The sequence below is a fragment of the Pseudophryne corroboree genome, chromosome 2 (genome assembly GCF_028390025.1).
Source record: "Pseudophryne corroboree isolate aPseCor3 chromosome 2, aPseCor3.hap2, whole genome shotgun sequence".
Lineage (NCBI taxonomy): Eukaryota > Metazoa > Chordata > Amphibia > Anura > Myobatrachidae > Pseudophryne > Pseudophryne corroboree.
Genome location: NC_086445.1, coordinates 839,666,341 through 839,689,894, shown reverse-complemented (window position 1 = coordinate 839,689,894; position 23,554 = coordinate 839,666,341). Strand labels below are relative to the sequence as shown.

The following is a 23,554-nucleotide window of genomic DNA, read 5'->3' as shown; positions in this document are numbered from 1 at the left end:
TAATATATTACAGCTTTTTAAGACGTGAATTCTGAATTTTATTTTTTTTTATTCATATTTCATATGAGTAATTTCATATTAAGGGCAAGTGCAGTATTTTTTTTTTTTTTTTTTTTGCTGGTCACCAAATATTTATATTCTACATTCTTTACAAATGCTGCACAAAGAATGTAGGAAATATCTAGTTCCCACTGCCCAGCAAAAACATTTAATCAAACTACTTCTACAGTACTAGAAATGGCATTTCAGCTTTTTCTCTCCAAATTTATACAAGTCAAGTCTGTCACATACTGCATGGTTCTGTGATATCTTGTCTCTGTGATACAGCTTTAAAATTAGTTAAGCGGCAGGTTTGTTAAACAGGTTTCCAATTGTCAAGATCCGTACCCCAGATCATGGCAGTTCCGCGGTTTGGAAGATGCAAACAGCTTCAAGGAACCTTACAAATGAATATCTGCTCTAATAAAAAAAAAAAAAAAAAAAACACTGTGTCCACTACTCGTTTTGTTGGGACCTTTCTATAATAAACTTTGGCTTCGACAAAATGGTCACCATTCATTTTCTAATTGCTTCTATTATTGTATTCTTATTAATGTTTATGCTCTAGTGTTTCTGTGACTTAAGATAAAAAAATGCTGTAAAAGTAAGTTATTTGTTCTTTTGCAATTTCTTGCCAGCTGAGAGTGATGTGACACATTTGGTGAGTAAGTGTAATATCAATGTATTTTTTTTTTTTAACTTTAATTGGATATTCATTTTTTTTGTGTTTAATTCATTTAGAAGTGTTTATATTAATTTAGTAAGATGGCCAGTATTGATTTAAAGGAAGTCAAACAAATAAGCCATTAATGCAGCACGGCATTCCACCATTTATGTAAAACAGCTTTGCTCCCTCTCTATGTTCAATGGCAATTTCTAAATAAAATATTTTTTTAAATGCATGTTTAACAATATTGTTTCTGTTTGGCACATGTTCCTGTAAACTTATAAAGGACAGTAGGCAATGAAGTATGATATGAGTAACTGTAGTGCAATTGTTCCCAAAATAAATTTTTAACTGCACTAGTAATTATTTGCCTATTACTCCTCAAAGTGATCTTTTCACAACCATTACAAAAAAGGTTAGCAACTAGCAATACTGTTATATGGAATATGCTGGATGTTGGCAGGCAAGAAGCATATAAATATTACAATGCTTTGTTTCCCAGCTGGGAGGCGGCCTGCAGTAAATTCTGCTGTCAACACCTAACGCACAGGTTGTTTATATTTTTATACTGCAGTGCTAATTGGTGCATGTTTTAAATCTCATCAGTGACAATGTATTACCGCTATTAAACTACTAATTTGATCTGGCACTTCTGGGCTGTTCATCAAGAACAGTTATAATTGAATTTTATCTGACATATGGTTATGCCAGTTTAAAGGTGTATCAGGATAACATTTTAGGAACGTCTATAGTTCTGAGAGTTGTAAATGGGTGGAATGACTTATAAGCAGACATGGTAAAACAGTAAACCAACGTAGGCAGACACATTTAGTAGTATGTGATGGTTGTTTTGGTGGGATGAGACTGTCTCGTGGTGTGTTTAGGATTTGGTGCTTTTTGCAAATTGTTTAAGATCCGCACAACAAATATTAAAAGAAAGTATTACTTTTTTTTTTAAATACATACAGACTTACAGATGAATCATGGAAACTCATTGGGTGTTTTGTTTTTGCTTTTTAAACAAGACAGGACAGGAACCACTTAAAATGATTAGACTAGTGTTCACCAAAAGGCTCTTATTTTAATACGTACCTATCAACTTTTTCATTTTCCTCTCCAGCACAGATCCTGGAGGAGTGATTTAAGAGATCACTATAGGAGTGTGGCATTTAGTATCATTAGGCCATGCCCCTTGCCATACAATTGCATGATCAAGCCAATCATGCCCTCCGTCCCGCTAGCAAATGAGATGCAAGAGTGTGACCTACACTCTAAGACCAACCCATATCTAACAGTGATTAGAGCGAATAAGGCTTAAAGAATTGTATACAGTTTGGAGTCATGGCTCTGGACTGTGTCTTTGCATTAAGGACAGCTGTGTTTAAAAGGTTTTACACCAGTTTATTTACACCTGCTGTAGCATATAGCAAAACGTGCGGTCCAATAATGAAACCCCGCTTCATTTTATATATCACTTTTATAATAAATATATCATTGCTTTTATTTTTTAGCATTAAAACAAAACCCAGTGATGGAAGTACTGCCATATGCAGGGGTGCAGAGGCTATGGAAAGTTGAGGCAGATGGCTGCAGCCGCCACACACCCTAAAATAATGGTAGTCAAACCACTGCCTGTGATCTATTAAAATGACAGAGTATTTGCAGGGAAGCCAAAACAGGGCTTCACCATGCACATGGAGGCCCTCTGTGCATCCTCAAAAGAGCAGACCAGTTGGTCACAGAAAGATGGACTGCATTGCTGATCTTCCTTACACCCAAAACAATTTGCTATGGAGGCCAGGAATATAGTGTTCCACTCTTACAGCAGAGAATATCTACATAATAATAATAATCTGCTAAAGTCACCGCCGGGAACTTGGTAAATATAGAGCCGGTTCGAGAGGAGCAGCAAAGTGGTACAGCAGTCAGGTGGTGGGGCAGAGCGGGTCACATCTGCATTAGGAGCGAGAGGCAGAGAAGAACATACGGGGAAATAATAATGCATATATTTTGTTTACGGGGAAATAATAAAGCATATATTTTGTTTACGGGGAAATAATAATGCATATATTTTGTTTATAAAGTAAAGTATCTGCATCTGTGGATCAATCTATTTCTATAAGAACTACAATGCAATTTTTCGGAGTTTTACATTGACTACAGAAGAGGAAGACATTAGCACAATACACAAACAGATTAAGATGATATCTAAGAACTATAAAAGAAAAAAAAATGGTGGAAAGGTTCATCCCCTTTACACAAAAAAAAAAAAATATTTGTCAAAAACCTGCCCAACACCTGTATATTTGGCTATATACAGTAATCAGCAATGGATAGGCTACAATTTAGGTAAGCAGATTAAGATTCCAACAAATAAAGAGAGTAGTGACCCCATAGCAAACATAGTAAATTTAGCTTGCTTTCATCATGAATTACAGTAATACCTCCATACAACAAAACTTCATTTGCTCATTGTGAAACAATCGTAGAGGTTTGACAATAAAATCTTTTTAAGTTTTTATTAAAAATATGTCATTATTCAACTTCTCAATAATTATTTTATTACACTTATACTAGTGATATCATGTTTGGTTTCCAGGAGGGCTGCACAGTTGTAGTCTCATTAAATAATAATTCAATGAAGAGACTTTGCTCTATGTGGACTGCCCATTGCTTTATTTTTCCTATGAATAAAGGGGCCAGTACTCAACTAATAAAGGGGCCAGTACTCAACTAATAATAAAAAAAAGGAAATATAACGAACCATGAATGAAACAGCAAGAATCAAATATAGCTGGCAAAATATAAAATAATTTCAATTAAAAGACCTCTATGCCAAGGACAATTTATCCCTAACCCCCCCCCCCCCCCCCCACAGCCTATCCCTAACCTCCCCCACCACCTAACCATAACAATCCCCTCTAGAGCCTAGCCCTAACCCTGTGCTTACCTCCAGGATCCGTCGTGATTCTGACCATCGGGAACCCGTTATCAGTATTCCGACTGTCGGGATCCCGGCTGTCAGCATTTCAATCATATCCCCTGAAAAGATATTATTAGCATGAAGATTTCCCACCAATTCCCCATATTCTGACTTAGGAATTTTTACTTTCTCTTGCCATTTTGTAGATAATGTATTGCTATTTTGTTCAATAGTTTATGACTGCCATGACCTTAATATTGGATTAGGAAGCCCTTAACATCAAACAAATTGTGAACTTTATTAGTATTCCATATGTATTAGCCAATTTCCATAACAGGCTTATTGGTTCAATAAGAATTAAAAAATTAAAAAGTGTCTATTTTCACTAAACCAATATAGCCAAGCTTATGAAGGGATAAAAAGAAAATATCCTTTAATAACTACACACTAACAACCAACATAGATAATATATATTAAAGTTATGAACTTCATGTTCTGTTTTTCCATTGTGTCTTGGCCTTGGCACCCATAAAAAATGTAAATCCAGATATAAAAAGCTTCAAGAGAAATGTGGTACAAAGCAGTGACATGTGATAGTAGCTTAATGTCTTGGACACAGGGTGTTCTTTTTATGGCTGAGACCAGCTGGGCGAATAACATTGGTTGGTACTTCATGATATCATGCGCCTCATAGGCATGTCTAAAGCGTGTTAAATGTCAGATGGCGTCCCAGCACAGACATAGCTGTATTACTCATTATTTTTACAAAGCATAAGTCTGCTTTCCTTAGATTCTTAAACATTTTGGGTAATGGAAGCACACTTTTCCATTACTGCTTAATTTAGTATTATGAATATATTTTATTTATATTGTATGAACCTAATCTGCAGTGCTGTACACATTATTGATAGCAACCGGTGCCAGAATTAACTGTTTTCACTCCTTCACCCCTCTCGCAGCCCATTGTTTTCAGTGCCAACCTATACCCTCCCAGTCTACAACTGCATTGCATCTGCAGGGCATTCATATATGGAATTATTCTCCATCCAATGGAGGGTATGATTGTTTATAACCTATAAACTATATATAAACAAATTTTAGAAAGAAAAAAAAAGCTTGCAAAATGAACCAAAAATGCTGTCCCTGCAACTCTTCCACTCTATACCCTGGGCCGTGTGGCATTGGTAGGAAGATGACATATGTAGATAACTCGCTGGAGCACTCACTCACCCACTGCTACATTCATCCATGATACTTAAGAGCCCACATGGCTTTTGACTGCCATTGCTGTCTGCCATAAGAAGGAGGTAATTCACATTGTCAGCTACTAAGCTTGTTTATGCCACGTCCAGAAAGTGTGGGAGGATTGGAATTGATATTTTGTGCATAGGTTGAGCATCATCTGTGTATCTTTTTTCATAGTATGTCATTCTGTTGGGTCTTTCCAATCTATGGGTATGTGAATGGTGCCACTGCCCAGTTGTGCAGGGCCCTGGGATGGCCCCGTTGCTGCCCCATAGCATCTGTATTGCATGGTATATCCAGTAGAGCTGCAACATAGCTGCCTGGAGCATCTTTAGGATACTCCAGACTCTTCTGCCTGTTGCCGATGAGCCTATTCCTTTGATTGTAATGTCACATGTTTTGGGAGCGGGGCCAGCAAAGTGCAGAAAATCTACAGCACTGGTACTAGCTCTGCAAATTATCAATAATCATCTTGTGGAGGGGTAAGCATTCCAGGCAGCCTTGCTTGCTATCAAAGTTTGGGAGTTTCCTCAAAATTCTAAAAATCAGTGACATCACTTTTACCCTAGAAACTTCTTGGTTCCCCACATAAAATGTCTGCTTCATCCCTTGAAAAATGTGGGCTAGATAACAGATATTTTCGTGTTAAATACCTGGCCAGACCCGATCCTTTGAACATCACACATTTATTGCAACCCTTAAAGTGACAGTGCCACTTTAAGATCATTACCAGAGACACCTACCTCTGGTACAAAGGACACCCTCATTTTATGGGCCCCTCACATATGAGCATCACAGAGGGTAGCACTGCTGTCTCACAGTGCTGGGGAAATGAGCTCAATTTGACATGAGTCTATTGCAGTGGTTCTCAAATGTTTTTGAATCACGGCGCCCTAGAGTATTAGAATTTTTTTCACGGCACCCCTAGGCCAAAAGTTTCTTATTGAGAAATGTAGAATTTTTTTTAAAATTAAGTAAATTGTGTTTATCGGTCATCCTTAGGTTCAGTTATGTGGTGAGGGACAGGATTCACTTCTGTTTGTTCACATATTTGAAGCCACAAACACTGGTTACATTGACCAGAAATAACTTCAATTGCTCCTGGACCACAAATCCAAGGCACCCCTGCAAATGTCCCGAGGCACCCCAGGGTGCATAGGCACACAGTTTGAGAACTCCTGGTTTATTATATATTTGTTTGGTTTGTAGATTCTCCACATTTGTGCGCATTTCATCAGGGGGCTCCCTTTTCCTCTCACAGTCCAAAAATACACTATTAGGTTAATTGACTTCTGACATAATGGAGCCATCATTAGGTTGTGTGTGCTGGGGATTTTAGAATGTAAGCTCCACTGGGGTGGGAAGTCGGGGACGGTTGGGAATATTTGCATAGTTTTTGCACATTACTATATAGTATGGGATGCAGTCAGTTTACCGGCTGTTGGGATCCCGGTGATCAGGAGACCGACGCCGGCATCCCGACACCGGCCGATAAACTGCCAGCAGCATCCTGTCTGCCAGCATATCGTATGTATCCCAATGCCATATACATAAATAAGAATAATAAGAATGGTGAGCAATATACCCACCAGTTGGGAAAAACATAATGATAGTTCATACAAACTGGGGAATTCTGCTGAATCAGGGCAGTTACGAGGTATGTTTTGTACTTTGTCAATACAGTATATATGCAAAAAATAATAATAATACAAGTATATACACACACCGACAATGAGTGCAGTGTGGCATCAGTAAAAAATCTTTGGAGAATTTTTTTTTTTAGTTTTTTTTTTCTTTTACGCTCATGGCGGTATATGCAATTGCGGTCGAATTGCCACAAATGTCAAAAAATGGGGCATTTTCGACAATATTTAGAGTATTTAGAGTCCTTAGATCACTCGGTTGCAAATCTATTACTCTCTTAGGAAAATCACAGCTTCCTGAACATTTAGCACACAGCACAACAAGCACACAGTTCTGCTTGATGATCTCTAAAAGTGTTTACATAGCCTCCAGTTAAGATTACAAAATGAGCCAACTGAGAAAAGCAAAATGGCAGTCAGAGCCGTGAGAGAATCTGGCTGCTGGACTGTAATTTACCACTGACGAATTGCTATTCTTATAGAGAGCAGTCATGGATAGAAATGGGAGATTCACTCATAGCTTTTCAATATTGATACAGCAATAAAAGTTAAGAGTGTCTTATAGTGATTTGCAAGAATGTGAAGCTTCATTGAGCATACTGATAATACAAATTAAAACAGAGATGATATCTTTATCCAGCACACATTATTTTCTTGCTATAATCACCTGACACACAATCCTTTATACTTTATAACTGCACAAATCTCGGAGCAAATCCGTATAAACTGTACATTATATCCCCTTTCTGTGGGGAGGTACTCGATATCCTGACTATCGGGATCCTGGCGCTCTGCATACCAGCGCCAGGATCCTTACCGCCGGGATACCGACAACTATTCTCCCTCTTGGGGTGTACACAACACCCCATGAGAATAAATAGCATGCCCGCATCATGGCAAGCGCAGCAAGCCCGCAAGGGGCTCTTTTGCGCTCACCCCACTGCCGGCATTTTGTCAGTCAGGATCTTGGCGCCAGTATGCTGGGTACCAGGATCCCGAGCGCCGTTATATCATAATACACCCTTTTTGTGCTGTGCTTTGTTTCATATACAGATGTGCCCATGCTCATCTTTGCTGTCAAGTGCGTACGCATTGCAAATTCTGATTATTCTTATGTGATCCTTCCACAGGAGCATATGCACTATGCAAACCTATGGGTCACGGGTGCAAATGCAGCTCACGCGCATGTTTGCTGACTGTGGACACATATGTAGCAGAGTCCCTAATGCATTTGTGATCCTTTTACAGGGGTCTGAGCAACACAACTTAAGTAAAAGCTCTACAAATAAAATGTTTTCATAGTATTACAGTATGTGCTCTTCACAGCTCTGGACACAGTCTATAGTAGGAGGACAGTGCAGAATTTTGCTGACCACCAGTATATATATAGCAGTACGGTACAGTAGTCAATTGCTCTACCTCTGTGTCGTCAAGTATACTATCCATATCTGTGCTGCATTGTAGTTGTGTGCAGTATATAGTAGGAGGACAGTGCAGAATTTTGCTGACCACCAGTATATATATATATAGCACTACGGTACAGTAGTCCATTGCTCTACCTCTGTGTCGTCAAGTATACTATCCATATCTGTGCTGCATTGAAGTTGTGCGCAGTATATAGTAGGAGGACAGTGTAGAATTTTGCTGACCAGTATATAAATAGCAGTACGGTACAGTAGTCCATTGCTCTACCTCTGTGTCGTCAAGTATACTATCCATATCTGTGCTGCATTGTAGTTGTGCGCAGTATATAGTAGGAGGACAGTGCAGAATTTTGCTGACCACCAGTATATATATAGCAGTACGGTACAGTAGTCCATTGCTCTAACTCTGTGTCGTCAAGTATACTATCCATATCTGTGCTGCATTGTAGTTGTGCGCAGTATACAGTAGGAGGACAGTGCAGAATTTTGCTGACCACCAGTATATATATAGAAGTACGGTATAGTAGTCCATTGCTCTACCTCTGTGTCGTCAAGTATACTATCCATATCTGTGCTGCATTGTAGTTGTGCGCAGTATATAGTAGGACAGTGCAGAATTTTGCTGACCACCAGTATATATATATAGCAGTACGGTACAGTAGTCCATTGCTCTACCTCTGTGTCGTCAAGTATACTATCCATATCTGTGCTGCATTGTAGTTGTGCGCAGTATATAGTAGGAGGACAGTGCAGAATTTTGCTGACCACCAGTATATATATAGCAGTACGGTACAGTAGTCCATTGCTCTACCTCTGTGTCGTCAAGTATACTATCCATATCTGTGCTGCATTGTAGTTGTGCGCAGCATATAGTAGGAGTACAGTGCAGAATTTTGCTGACCACCAGTATATATATAGCAGTATGGTACAGTAGTCCATTGCTCTACCTCTGTGTCATCAAGTATACTATCCATATCTGTGCTGCATTGTAGTTGTGCGCAGTATATAGTAGGAGGACAGTGCAGAATTTTGCTGACCACCAGTATATATATAGCAGTACGGTACAGTAGTCCATTGCTCTACCTCTGTGTCGTCAAGTATACTATCCATATCTGTGCTGCATTGTAGTTGTGCGCAGTATATAGTAGGACAGTGCAGTATTTTGCTGACCACCAGTATATATATATATAGCAGTACGGTACAGTAGTCCATTGCTCTACCTCTGTGTCGTCAAGTATACTATCCATATCTGTGCTGCATTGTAGTTGTGCGCAGTATATAGTAGGAGGACAGTGCAGAATTTTGCTGACCACCAGTATATATATAGCAGTACGGTACAGTAGTCCATTGCTCTACCTCTGTGTCGTCAAGTATACTATCCATATCTGTGGTACACTGTAGTTGTGCGCAGTATATAGTAGGAGGACAGTGCAGAATTTTGCTTACCACCAGTATATATATAGCAGTACGGTACAGTAGTCCATTGCTCTACCTCTGTGTCGTCAAGTATACTATCCATATCTGTGCTGTATTGTAGTTGTGCGCAGTATATAGTAGGTGGACAGTGCAGAATTTTGCTGACCACCAGTATATATATAGCAGTACGGTACATTAGGACATTGCTATTGATATATTACTGGCATATAATTCCACACATTAAAAGATGGAGAACAAAAATGTGGAGGGTAAAATAGGGAAAGATCAAGATCCACTTCCACCTCGTGCTGAAGCTGCTGCCACTAGTCATGGCCGAGACGATGAAGTGCCATCAAAGTCGTCAGCCAAGGTCGATGCCCAATGTCATAGTAGAGAGCATTTAAAATCAAAAAAACAAAAGTTCAGTAAAATGACCCAAAAATCTAAATTAAAAGCGTCTGAGGAGAAGCGTAAATTGCCAATATGCCATTTACGACACGAAGTGGCAAGTGGTTCAGCTTCACATGAGGATGGAAGCACTCATCCTCCCACTAGAAAAATTAAAAGACTTAAGCTGGCAAAAGCACAGCAAAGAACTGTGCGTTCTTCTAAATCACAAATCCCCAAGGAGAGTCCAATTGTGTCGGTTGCGATGCCTGACCTTCCCAACACTGGGGGTCATTCCGAGTTGTTCGCTCGTTGCCGATTTTCGAAACGGAGCGATTAAGGCAAAAATGTGCATGCGCAAGGTTCGCAGTGCGCATGCGTTTAGTATTTTAACACAAAACTTAGTAGATTTACTCACGCCCAAACGAAGATTTTTCATCGTTGAAGTGATCGTAGTGTGATTGACAGGAAGTGGGTGTTTCTGGGCGGAAACTGGCCGTTTTCTGGGAGTGTGCGGAAAAACGCAGGCGTGTCAGGGAAAAACGCGGGAGTGTCTGGAGAAACGGGGGAGTGGCTGGCCGAACGCTGGGCGTTTGTGTGACGTCAAACCAGGAACGAAACTGACTGAACTGATCGCTATTTGTGAGTAAGTCTCGAGCTACTCAGAAACTGCTAAGAAATTTCTAATCGCAATTCTGCTAATCTTTCGTTCACAATTCTGCTAAGCTAAGATACACTCCCAGAGGGTGGCGCTTAGCGTGTGCAATGCTGCTAAAACCAGCTAGCGAGCGAACAACTCAGAATTATCCCCACTGGACGGGGAGAGGTGGCGCCTTCCACCATTTGCACGCCCCCTGCAAGTGCTGGAAGGAGCACCCGCAGTCCAGTTCCTGATAGTCAAATTGAAGATGTCACTGTTGAAGTACACCAGGATGAGGATATGGGTGTTGCTGGCGCTGAGGAGGAAATTGACAAGGAGGATTCTGATGGTGACGTGGTTTGTTTAAGTCAGGCACCCGGGAAGACACCTGTTGTCTGTGGGACGAATATGTCCATTGACATGCCTGGTCAAATTACAAAAAAAAATCACCTCTTCGGTGTGGAATTATTTTAACAGAAATGCGGACAACAGGTGTCAAGCCGTGTGTTGCCTTTGTCAAGTTGTAATAAGTAGGGGTAAGGACGTTAACCACCTAGGAACATCCTCCCTTATACGTCACCTGGAGCGCATTCATCAGAAGTCATTGACAAGTTCAAAAACTCTGGGTGACAGCGGAAGCAGTCCACTGACAACTAAATCCCTTCCTCTTGTAACCAAGCTCCTGCAAACCACACCACCATCTCCCTCAGTGTCAATTTCCTCCTTAGACAGGAAAGCCAATAGTCCTGCAGGCCATGTCACTGTCAAGTCTGACGAGTCCTCTCCTGCCTGGGATTCCTCCGATGCATCCTTGAGTGTAAGTGCTGTTGTTGCTGCTGGGAGTCGATCGCCATCCCAGAGGGGAAGTCGGAAGACCACTTGTACTACTTCCAGTAAGCAATTGACTGTCCAACAGTCCTTTGCGAGGAAGATGAAATATCAAAGCAGTCATCCTGCTGCAAAGCGGATAACTCAGGTCTTGGCAGCTGCGGTGGTGTTAAACATGTGTCCGGTATCCACCGTTAATTCACAGGGAATTAGAGAATTGCTTGAGGTACTGTGTCCCCGGTACCAAATACCATCTAGGTTCCATTTCTCTAGGCAGGCGATACCGAGAATGTACACAGACATCAGAAAAAGAGTCACCAGTGTCCTAAAAAATGCAGTTGTACCCAATGTCCACTTAACCACGGACATGTGGATAAGTGGAGCAGGGCAGACTCAGGACTATATGACTGTGACAGCCCACTGGGTAGATCTATTGCCTCCCGCAGCAGAGAACAGCAGCGGTGGCACCAGTAGCAGCATCTCGCAAACGCCAACTCGTTCCTAGGCAGGCTACGCTTTGCATCACCGCTTTCCACAAGAGGCACAGAGCTGACAACCTCTTACGGAAACTGAGGAACATTATCGCAGAATAGCTTACCCCAATTGGACTCTGAATGTGGGCAAATTCCAGCACGTCCCATGTTTTGCACATACATTGAATTTGGTGGTGCAGAATTTTTTTTAAAAACGACAGGGGCGTGCAAGAGATGCTGTCGACGGCCCGAAGAATTGCGGGCCACTTTCGGCATTCAGCCACCGCGTGCCGAAGATTGGAGCACCAGCAAACACTCCTGAACCTGCCCCGCTGAAGCAAGAGGTGGTAACGAGGTGGAATTCAACCCTCTATATGCTTCAGAGGATGGAGGAGCAGCAAAAGGCCATTCAAGCCTATACATCTACCTATGATATAGGCAAAGGAGGGGGAATGCACCTGACTCAAGCGCAGTGTAGAATGATTTCAACGTTGTGCAAGGTTCTGCAACCCTTTGAACTTGCCACACGTGAAGTCAGTTCAGACACTGCCAGCCTGAGTCAGGTCATTCCCTTCATCAGGCTTTTGCAGAAGAAGCTGGAGAGATTGAAGGAGGAGCTAAAACGGAGCGATTCCGCTAGGCATGTGGGACTTGTGGATGGAGCCGTTAATTCGCTTAACCAGGATTCACGGGTGGTCAATCTGTTGAAATCAGAGCACTACATTTTGGCCACCGTGCTCGATCCTAGGTTTAAAGCCTACGTTGTATCTCTCTTTCCGGCAGACACAAGTCTGCAGATGTTCAAAGACCTAATGGTGATACACTTGTCAAGTCAAGCGGAACGTGACCCGCCAACAGCTCCTCCTTCACATTCTCCCGCAACTGGGGCTGCGAGGAAAAGGCTAAGAATTCCAAGCCCACCCGCTGGCGGTGATGCAGGGCAGTCTGGAGCGAGTGCTGACATCTGGTCTGGACTGAAGGACCTGCCAACGATTACTGACATGTCGTCTACTGTCACAGCATGATTCTGTCACCATTGAAAGAATGGTGGAGGATTATATGAGTGACCGCATCCAAGTAGGCACGTCAGACAGTCCATACGTATACCTGCAGGAAAAAGAGGCAATTTGGAGGCCCTTGCACAAACTGCCTTTATTTTACCTAAGTTGCCCCCCCCTCCAGTGTGTACTCCGAAAGAGTGTTTAGTGCAGCCGGTCACCTTGTCAGCGATCGGCGTACGAGGTTACTTCCATAAAATGTGGAGAAGGTAATGTTCATCAAAATGAATTATAATCAATTCCTCCGTGGAGACATTCACCAGCAATTGCCTCCAGAAAGTACACAGGGACCTGAGATGGTGGATTCCAGTGGGGACGAATTAATACTCTGTGAGGAGGGGATGTACACAGTGAAAATGGTGATGAATCGGAAGATGAGGAGGAGGTGGACATCTTGCCTCTGTAGAGCCAGTTTGTGCAAGGAGAGATTGATTGCTTCTTTTTTAGTGGGGGCCCAAACCAACCAGTCATTTCAGCCACAGTCGTGTGGCAGACCCTGTCACTGAAATGCTGGGTTTGTTAAAGTGTGCATGTCCTGTTTATACAACATAAGGGTGGGTCGGGGGGGCCAAGGACAATTCCATCTTGCGCCTCTTTTTTTATTTATCTTTGCATCATGTGATGTTTGGGGCTAATTTTTTTAAGTGCCATCCTGTCTGACACTGCAGTGCCACTCCTAGATGGGCCAGGTGTTTGTGCCGGCCACTTGGGTCGCTTAGCTTAGTCATCCAGCGACGTTGGTGCAAATTTTAGGACTAAAAATAATATTGTGAGGTGTGAGGTGTTCAGAATAGACTGGAAATGAGTGGAAATTGTGGTTATTGAGGTTAATAATACTATGGGATCAAAATTACCCCCAAATTCTATGATTTAAACAGTTTTTGAGGGTTTTTTGTAAAAATACACCCGAATCCAAAACACACCCGAATCCGACAAAAAAATTTCAGGGAGGTTTTGCCAAAACGCGTCCGAATCCAAAACACGCCCGCGGAACTGAATCTAAAACCAAAACACAAAACCCGAAAAATTTCCGGTGCACATCTCTACAATAGACCAATGTTTTCGAGACTGGGCATGTCTGATGATGGTGCTGCTGGTCCAGTTGCAGTGCCCAGTTAGCTTGTCCGATTGACATTTCAAGGTAGTGACAGGGAGTTTTCCAGGAAATGGGGCCGCGGGGGGGGAATTGAAGCCATCTTTGGATGCAGTTTCACAGGCACTGGCAACGTAGTTTTGCTGGACATCCTAAGTAGCCTGAAGGTTACTTAGAGGCCTCATGCTGTGGAGGTGGTCGCAATGTTGATCTGATGCTGCATCTTCAGACACAGGTAGAGGATCAGAGAATCCAGCAGTGGCATGTTTTTACACAAGATACCTCCTTTAGCTTTTGCATATTTTCACACAGCGACATTTGCATCCACCTCTGAATCAGGTCCAGAGTAAATAACAGTGAATGAATGACATTATTTAAGTCACTGATGTCTTAGGAAACTCTAAACCATTCTGCCTGGTTCTCTAGTAGCCCTGGGTTGTAGACATACAACAATACTTGTGCTTTGCAGGGTAAGTCCAGTTCCGGGACTTAAAGGTACTGTATGTGCACCTAGTGTGGGGTTTATTGACACTACTTCCCAGTGTCGTACTGAGGCATGAAGGGCCCACCGGTGGAATGTAGTAGTAGGGGGCCCATGTTTAGGGGTGTGGCCAGCAAGCAGAGAGACTTGGCTAATTAATATGCATGGTCTTGGCCCCTTGATATATATATATATATATATATATATATATATATATATATATATATATATATATATATATTTATTTATTTACTGCTGGCACATGCATGATAATGTACCAGATTAATAACAGCAATGCACTGCAGGGAATACAACATAGTCCTGTGCAGTATAAGGTAAATATACTGAGTGTGTCCTCTGTACCCTATGGGCCAGTCAAACCGTGGTACTTCCTACCCCAAGAGCTATGTAAGCCTAGATTTTGGTGTGCAAGCATGAACTGGGTCTGATGGTTAAAGCCAAGTTTCACTGCAGTTAGATGTCAATGGGTCCCTATCTCTGTTGTAGCTGTGGAGTGGAGGCTGCAGTTCTGCCTCATGAGGTTAGTCTCTGCAGGTACTGTAATACCATCACGTGATGGAGTCTTGATTTGTACATGCTTAGATTCTTGGTTTTTTTTTAAGTCTGATCTGGGCAAAGTTAATTCTACTGCCATCCAGCATCTAGTATCTCCGTTTAACAGACTTATGCCTTTCTTTATCTAACATATTCTGGGTGAAACAAAGGGGTTGACTATTCAGGCTTCACTATAGGGGCTCACAACTTGGCTTTCAAAAATTACAGGACCTTTACTGTTATCAAAAGTAATAGATCCACAGGTTAATAGTCATTTTCATACCAGGCTCAAAGCAACTCAGAATCTGGGGAGGTGGTTGATAGATAGACCATTAAAAGAACGACAGTCATTAGGTCAACACCATATGGTCTGATAGGGTCAAAAGGTCAACATGGTCAAAAATCTGACGGTTAAAAGGTCGACAGGATCGACACATTTATTTTAGGGGGGGGTTTATGCTTTTTTAAAATTTACTATCCATGCTACAAACTATTACATTCTGGCAAGCAAAGCGAGCCTGCGAGGGGATGAATTTCAACAAATTTGGGAAAAAGATGTATAAAAACACAAAATAACACCTTTTGACTTTCGACCATATGGTGTCGACCTAATGACTGTCTATCTTTTAACGCTCTAACTTGTATACCACAGTCCAGAATCTACACCTGCACTTTCCAGCTTGAATTTAGATGCTAATTTAGTACGAGTCCTTTCTTTACTTTAAGGCAGATTAATAAAAACCTAACACAAACCTAAACTTATTAACAGAAGCCTTAAGCTGTTTATACAGTAGCTTTAAGAACACACCAGTGATGCTGAACATCAGGTATGATCATTAGAGCTTCCACTGCATATCTATGTTATGTGGGTTGTGCACAGTATTAGAGTATTAATGATTTTCTGGTACAGATGTGTCCTCTTACATCTTTGCTCATAGCGAGCCATTCAAGCCTCCCAGCCACAGCATGTCATGGCGTGGCGTCTGTACGGTACGCCACAAGAAAATCCACACCATGCTATACAAAGTTTAACCGCTGGGTGGCGAATGCTCCAGGGCGAAAACTACATTACTGAAAATAATATTGTGTCAGTGATCCCTTATCCACCGGCCAATCACATTCATGCTGTGTATACAGTTACTTGGCTTGGCACCGCCTCCAAAGTTTTATCTCTACAGTATGCTACTGTATGCCACCGAGCAGCTCTGTACTCTAAACCGCTACTGACCATGTAGTGTACCTTACTGTAGCAATGATGTAAACTGGCACACTTCATTTTATTGGGTAACAGAAGCAAGCTCAGCATTTCACCACGTGAGTTTAATTCCTGTTCAATATTGCTCGGTTACGCCATAGCTAGGCACCTCACTGTATAGCCATCCCTTGCTTAACATGACATGCACAATAGGTGACTACATCTATGCCTGGAGTGCGTGGGCTAGCAGTTAAGGCAGGCATGTCCAAACTGCGGCCCTCCAGCTGTTGTGAAACTACAAATCCCAGCATGCCCTGACACAGTTTTGCTGTCAGAGAATGCAGGGCATGCTGGGATGTGTAGTTTCTCAACAGATGGAGGGCCGCAGTTTGGACATGCCTGTGTTAAGGTAACACTTTACATAGCAGTCATCCTGGGTCGAGTCCTGCTTACAAATCATTATTATTTTATCTTCAATACATTATAATGTGTTTTTTACACTTTAGTTTTGCAAACTGGCACACTTAACTTTGTTGATTAATAGACGCACACTCTGCATTCTACAAATTCATGTTTAGTCTGATGCATAGCAAATGGGTCCAACTCAACAATAGCAATGTTTGCACACTTCCACCTCACATGTTGGACCTGGTAATCCGATATCGCATCCGGCTGCTGTCACTTTGTGTCCATCCATGTTCCCACTGACCGCCTGCTGCATCCTCAAAATGTTTATGCACTTACAGATGTAGCCAGCCTCATTGTGCCTGTGACTATTTGCACCTGTAAATAGTTTGCTGCGAGGAGCATGCCTATTTACGTATATACGCACCCGCAGTCCATAGACTTTACATTGTGCAATCGCAGGTGTGAAAAGTCGCAGCCAGGTGCACCTAGTCGCTGCCGCTATGCATGCTCAAGTGTTTATGCATTGCAGCAACAATAAGGCTGGCTACATCTGTAACTGTAAGTGTGGCTGGCGTGCTCCTCCAGGTGGTTCAAGCCGATCTGAACCATGTGCGCCACCATCTTGGACTGTCCATGACTCACTCTGCCTACGGCAACGTATTTAAACCAGGAACTTCAGCATCATACTGCCAGTACAACTTCTCTCTTAGAGAATCAGTATCCTGCCTCCTGGTTCTGTTTTGCCTCACTGCATTCTGTTCCAGTTACCTACTCCAGTATTGCTTCATAGTATTCTGCTCCTGTCTCTTCTAGTTACCTGCTCCAGTATTGCTTCATAGTATTCTGCTCCTGTCTCTTCTAGTTACCTGCTCCAGTATTGCTTCATAGTATTCTGCTCCTGTCTGTTCCAGTTACCTGCTCCAGTATTGCTTCATAGTATTCTGCTCCTGTCTGTTCCAGTTACCTGCTCCAGTATTACTTAATAGTATTTTGCTCCTGTCTGTTCCAGTTTCCTGCTCCAGTATTGCTTCATAGTATTCTGCTCCTGTCTGTTCCAGTTACCTGCTCCAGTATTGCTTCATAGTATTCTGCTCCTGTCTGTTCCAGTTATCTGCTCCAGTATTACTTAATAGTATTTTGCTTCTGTCTGTTCCAGTTACCTGCTCCAGTATTGCTTCATAGTATTCTGCTCCTGTCTGTTCCAGTTACCTGCTCCAGTATTGCTGCATAGTATTCTGCTCCTGTCTGCTCCAGTTACCTGCTCCAGTATTGCTTCATAGTATTCTGCTCCTGTCTGTTCCAGTTACCTGCTCCAGTATTGCTTCATAGTATTCTGCTCCTGTCTCTTCAAGTTACCTGCTCCAGTATTGCTTCACAGTATTCTACTCCTGTCTGTTCCAGTTACCTGCTCCAGTATTGCTTCATAGTATTCTGCACCTTTCTATTTACCTGCTACAGTAATGCATGACAGCATTCAGTCCTGCTATGTTCTTGCAGTCTAAAAACAAGGAATAAAGAAACTTCTCCGTGCGCACAAGCAGCCGGTCAGTGATAAACTCCAGAAGGTATCCTTAACCCTTCACCAATAGTGCAAATATAAACGAGAGAATGGAAAGAACCACTTAACTGGCGCTTCTGTTCAACCAGTAATTCACTTGATTCTCTTCAGATCATCCCCATCACACGTATATAAAACACAGAATATGGGATAGAGAACATAGTGTAACACAATTTTTAATTCATACAAGCAACATAAAAACATATATAAAAATCTAAAATCCAAAGGTCTGTGCAAATGGCATAAATTTGACAAGGTAGGTAGTCCAGTTAGCTTATGAAATGGAGGTTTACCAAATCAGGTGGAACTGTGTTTTAAAACAGTTCAAATCAGCTCGAGTAATGAAGTGGCGATCCCGGGAACATCACTCACGTCCACCCTTATCGCTGAGTCCAACAGGTTTGATCTCCAACAGTGCCAGCACTGGAATGCCTCCTCCACCAACGCGTTTCCTCCCCTCAACTGGGGTCTTTTTCAAGGTGTCAGTATGCCATACATCTGTTCCTATTTAAGCTAGAGATAACCAATGAGTGACATTTTATGTTGCTTGTATGAATTAAAAATTGTGTTACACTATGTTCTCTATCCCATATTCTGTGTTTTATATACATGTGATGGGGATGATCTGAAGAGAATCAAGTGAATTACTGGTTGAACAGAAGCGCCAGTTAAGTGGTTCTTTCCATTCTCTCGTTTATGTTCTTGCAGTCTGCCTCATTGGTTCTGCCAGCACCTAGTTCCCGTGTTTCCTGTGGTCTGCTATAGTAGTGCTTCCGGCACCCAGCTCCAGTGTTTCCTGCAGCCTGCTTTAGTTGTGCTCCAGCACTCAGCTCAGTGTTTCTTGTAGCCTACTTCAGTGTAACTGCAGTCTGCTCCTGAACTCAAACGCACTGCTACATCCACAGGCTATACTGCTAGCCTGCCTCTGGTCTCAGTATCGGTTCTTCTAAATATTCTGCAGTATTATTCTTCCGCTGCTAGAGCTAGTGGTCTGCATGAAAAGAAGCATTATTCGACCATCCAGCTTCACTCATACTCCAGCCCATACAGCTAGTCCAAAAAGAGTCCCTACCTGAATCAACATACTCCTAGTATTGTGACATTTAGGCGGCTTTCAAAACACTGTGTAAAGACAATACAGTAATAGATCAGCTTCTATGTCTGTACAGAGCCTCGCAGCACTTATATGGCTTAACACAGATTGTGCCAAATGGGCTATTATTTTATATTTCTGAATGTTTCTAACACTGTATGACTTAGACCTCCATTTCTATAGAATGCAGAATTAGACCACTATAGACACTGTATAATCTGGTGAAAGGCACCTGCAATGACGGCATGCTTTCATATTTATTAAGAAAAATATATATAATTGGACTCTTTTATTGCCATCCAAAGCTACACTTTGTTTTGCTGAAGTTATCCTTATTTGTTTGAAAAACAATAAAATATCTGTCTATGATGTCTTGCTCTGCTCTATATAGCAAGGTTTATTTTCTTTATCGTATGATGCGCATCACTAACAAAGGGTATTGTAATTTTTTTATTAAATATACTGTATTGCTGAAAATGTATGAATAGATTGTTGCCATGGCAATGTAAGCTATTAAATTTATATGCATCATGTACGATGCCGTGTATTTCACCAAGTCCCCTGTTAGAAGGAACCAAGACAACAGATATATAGCAATAGTGAAAGTGGCGCCTAAGGGCTGTTGTAACACCCCTATTTCAATCAAATCATATATTGGTATAACACAATGACAAAATATGATAATTCATAAAAAAAACAGTCAGTGGGTTCCAATATACAAATGTATTAAAATTCGTAAAAAACCATCAGTGTCCGTAAAGGGTCATTTTCACCCCCTACCAACATCCACTGGGGATCTAAACAAGAGCAAGTGTACAGATATTTCTTTCATGAACTCCTCCTTCTAAAACTGTAGATTGGAGGTCACATCACAAAAAGACAGATAACCAAATGCATTTCGTCTCATGTAGACACTTCATCAGGGGTATATCTCACTTATTTAGTTACCATCCACAATTAAAGTAGATACGATTGCTCTGGGACACTCACATCAATCAAATAAGTCACACAATATTAAACTCGTGGCTGAAAATGCCTGGTAAATTCTAAAAACAGGCGTGTGATACTTAGGAGATCAGATTCAACAGATGATTTCAATAGTATTCAACCATCTTGTAAAATGTGCTGTGTGTCCTAGTATCACAAGTATATATATATATATATATATATATATATATATACACACACAGAATGTGCTGAATTAAAAGTAAAGTTATGGAATACATTTTACATACAGTAGGGCAGACTATTTCACTGCTACATTATTAAACTAGTGAAACACATTGTGTTCTAATTAATTTACCCTTTCTCTGTTTGCATATTGGAAAATAAATCCTGCAACTCAGCAAACGTGAACTTGTTATTATTGGTATTTCAATGCAGGCAATTGCTGGATTGGGAGTGCAGAGAATAAATAGCTACAGCTATAATTTAGTACAGTACTGGTTGAGTCTCCCTTATCCAAAATGCTTGGGACCAGAGGTATTTTGGATATCGGATTTTTCCGTATTTTGGAATAATTGCATACCATAATGAGATATCATGGTGATGGGACCTAAATCTAAGCACAGAATGCATTTATGTTTCATATACACCTTATACACACAGCCTGAAGGTCATTTTAGCCAATATTTTTTATAACTTTGTACATTAAACAAAGTGTGTGTACATTCACACAATTCATTTATGTTTCATATACATCTTATAAACACAGCCTGAAGGTCATTTAATACAATATTTTTAATAACTTTGTGTATTAAACAAAGTTTGTGTACATTGAGTCATCAAAAAACAAAGGTTTCACTATCTCACTCTCATTCAAAAAAGTCCGTATTTCGGAATATTCCGTATTTCGGAATATTTGGATATGGGATACTCAACCTGTACTGAATATAGGAACCCATTCTGAAAGGTACCCAAACCCGATGTTTTCACAGTTGAGTGATTATCATCTGACATTTGTCTATGTTGCACTGTGCATGCGACATCGGTCACAGAGAGGATGTATTCAGAAAGTGACTGACAGTCAGGGACCTTTGGGTAAGGTAACAGGAAGTGAGCGCAAATATGCAGGCATGTCATTGCTGTTTTCGAGGCGTGTCTCAGCCTGCGTCTGAGCTGTATGCAGTAACAATGGCTTTGGCATCTCACTTCCTGTGGTCATGCTGTGTGACCACAGGGCTAGTCAGAAGTTCCATAATAGACTGATCTGTGAGTGTCACTTGGCATTTGCATGCAGTTACTGGGACTCAAAAAGCAGCAGGTGGGCATCTTAATACGTCTGCTTACAAATTTACAGCATTCATCTCTGTATCAGGCCCATATGTAACCATACAATACATACCTGGTTTGGTGCAGCACATTAGATGGGCGGATTTCAATTTAAATAACTCGGCATAGGGAGGTAGTCATCTATGGCACTTCATTATTTCGGAGACACATTTCTGTACTTGTAGTATTTACAAGGCATTACTGACTTGGAGGCCCATTTATTATTGCGATGGGATCTGGGCGTGATATTAGCGGCCAGAATTGCATTGCAATATGTGATTATACTGGTGGTATGTATTATTTAGCAACCACAAGGACAGGCATTCAGAAAGGAGCCCATCCCTGCAATGTGCTCAGTGTGTTCCCGGGGCTCCTGCACATGCGTGGTCCCTCTGACCACACGTGCGGCAACTATTGCTGGGGATGGTTCCAGGGGAACCGTCTCCGGGCTAATTATGCAATGTGTAGCCCATAGGCTACAGTGGGCTAACGCCAACTTCAGATTGGTAATTCTGGCAGTATCGCATTCACCATAGAAACCTAAAGGGGCTGCTGGCGGGAATGGAGGGATAACAGAAGATATCTCCGATATCTTGCGCAGTCCCTCTGTAACCATTTGGGGTACACTAAATATTTGTGGCCTCAACCCTAAACTGGTGTTTTTGGGGATTAAGCCAGAAATATTCAATGATAAATGTGCCCCTTAAAGTGAATGAGATTGGGCTGATTGGACAAACAGATCAGTGCTCGGAAGAAAATCTGCCACTTTGGAAGAGGAAGAATGATGAAAAAAAGATGTATTTAATCCATGCATGAGTTGACTTTTATAAAGTGATTATCATGCATTTTTATCTGGAAATCAGTATGTTGAGGCCATTGTCTACCTTCTGTTGATCTCACATGTATTTTGAGTGCCAGCCGTTCAGTGCAATGTTTGGTTCTGTTGTGGCACTCGTGTCTTGGGTCAAGGCCTCCAGAATACTGCTTCTGAATATTTAATTTTTTCCCTAACTGGTTCAAATGTAACCATACTCTTAGTTGTGTAGTAATTCCATAGCGTTTTTATTCACAATTGTGTGGTTTAGGACTACTGATCCCCACAGGTAACATTTCTTCACAGGATATAAAACAAAAAAAACAACACTAGAAGAATGCTGTACCGAGTGTAATCTGCGCATAGTGGAGCTAATTTACAGCTGACCGCTGCTGCGTTCTGCAGTGTGATTGACAGGGGCGGGCATTCATGGGGCGGCGACGCAGCATTGAGGGGGAGGGGGCGTGGCAGCCTGAACTGGGGGTTTCCGGGATTATTTTTGGAACAGCTGTGTGATGTCACATGCAGCTGCTCCGATTAAAAAAATGGCGGCATGCCATCTGACAGCACTGTCAGGGGTCAACCTTAGTTGGATGCGCCCACATTGCAGGTGTATAGTGAGGTGGCGCCACACATGCTGGGCGGACTTGCTCTGTGCTGGGCGGCCCCCAGCATATGAGGAGATGGACGCAGATCTGGCTGAGTATGCCGCGATCTGCGTCCTCTGAACACGGCCCGGTATTCACAGATGACTGCACAGGTTGCCCAGTAGAGGGTACTAGTATATTCTGGCATTTGTATCATATTTGATACATGAATTTGTGCGACTTTCAATGAGTTTTAATAATTTGTGGCAGACAGTTAAGTACAAGAACATTGAAGAAAATGCTGAAAATGCAGTTTCAAGGTCCCTGTTTGCTACTATGGTTCATATACTGATATTTTCTTATTTTAGATGGTAGTGGATATTTCATTCCTTTCGTCTATGGGATGTGAACTATCACAGCACACAATGGGGCCAATTCTTAGCTGAACGGAATACATTGCAGATATTCTGTGTGCAGAGTTGTATGCATCTTTGCGTCCACACCTCCCTATATCTGTGCACTGGTTGGGCAGCGGTAAAGAGGCGAAGCAGGAAATGCTATAGCAGCACGACATGTACCCACTATAATACATTTCCCCCTTGGTCTCCTCACCATCTTTATCACAAGCCAATTCTTGCTGAAAGAGATGCGCCTGATACAAACACCCTGACTAAACTAGGGGCAAACAGCCCATTATCTCCCACTAATACCCCTTCAGTCACAAGCAGGAGTGCCAAGAAGGGGGTACTATTTACC

The 23,554-nt window shown here is 41.7% G+C and overlaps 1 protein-coding gene across 5 annotated transcripts in view; it reads right to left on the bottom strand.

The window, feature by feature from the left end:
• Positions 1 to 23,554, bottom strand: part of CNKSR2 (connector enhancer of kinase suppressor of Ras 2) — an 805,595-nt gene that overhangs the window by 70,988 nt on the left and 711,053 nt on the right. The window lies entirely within an intron of this gene.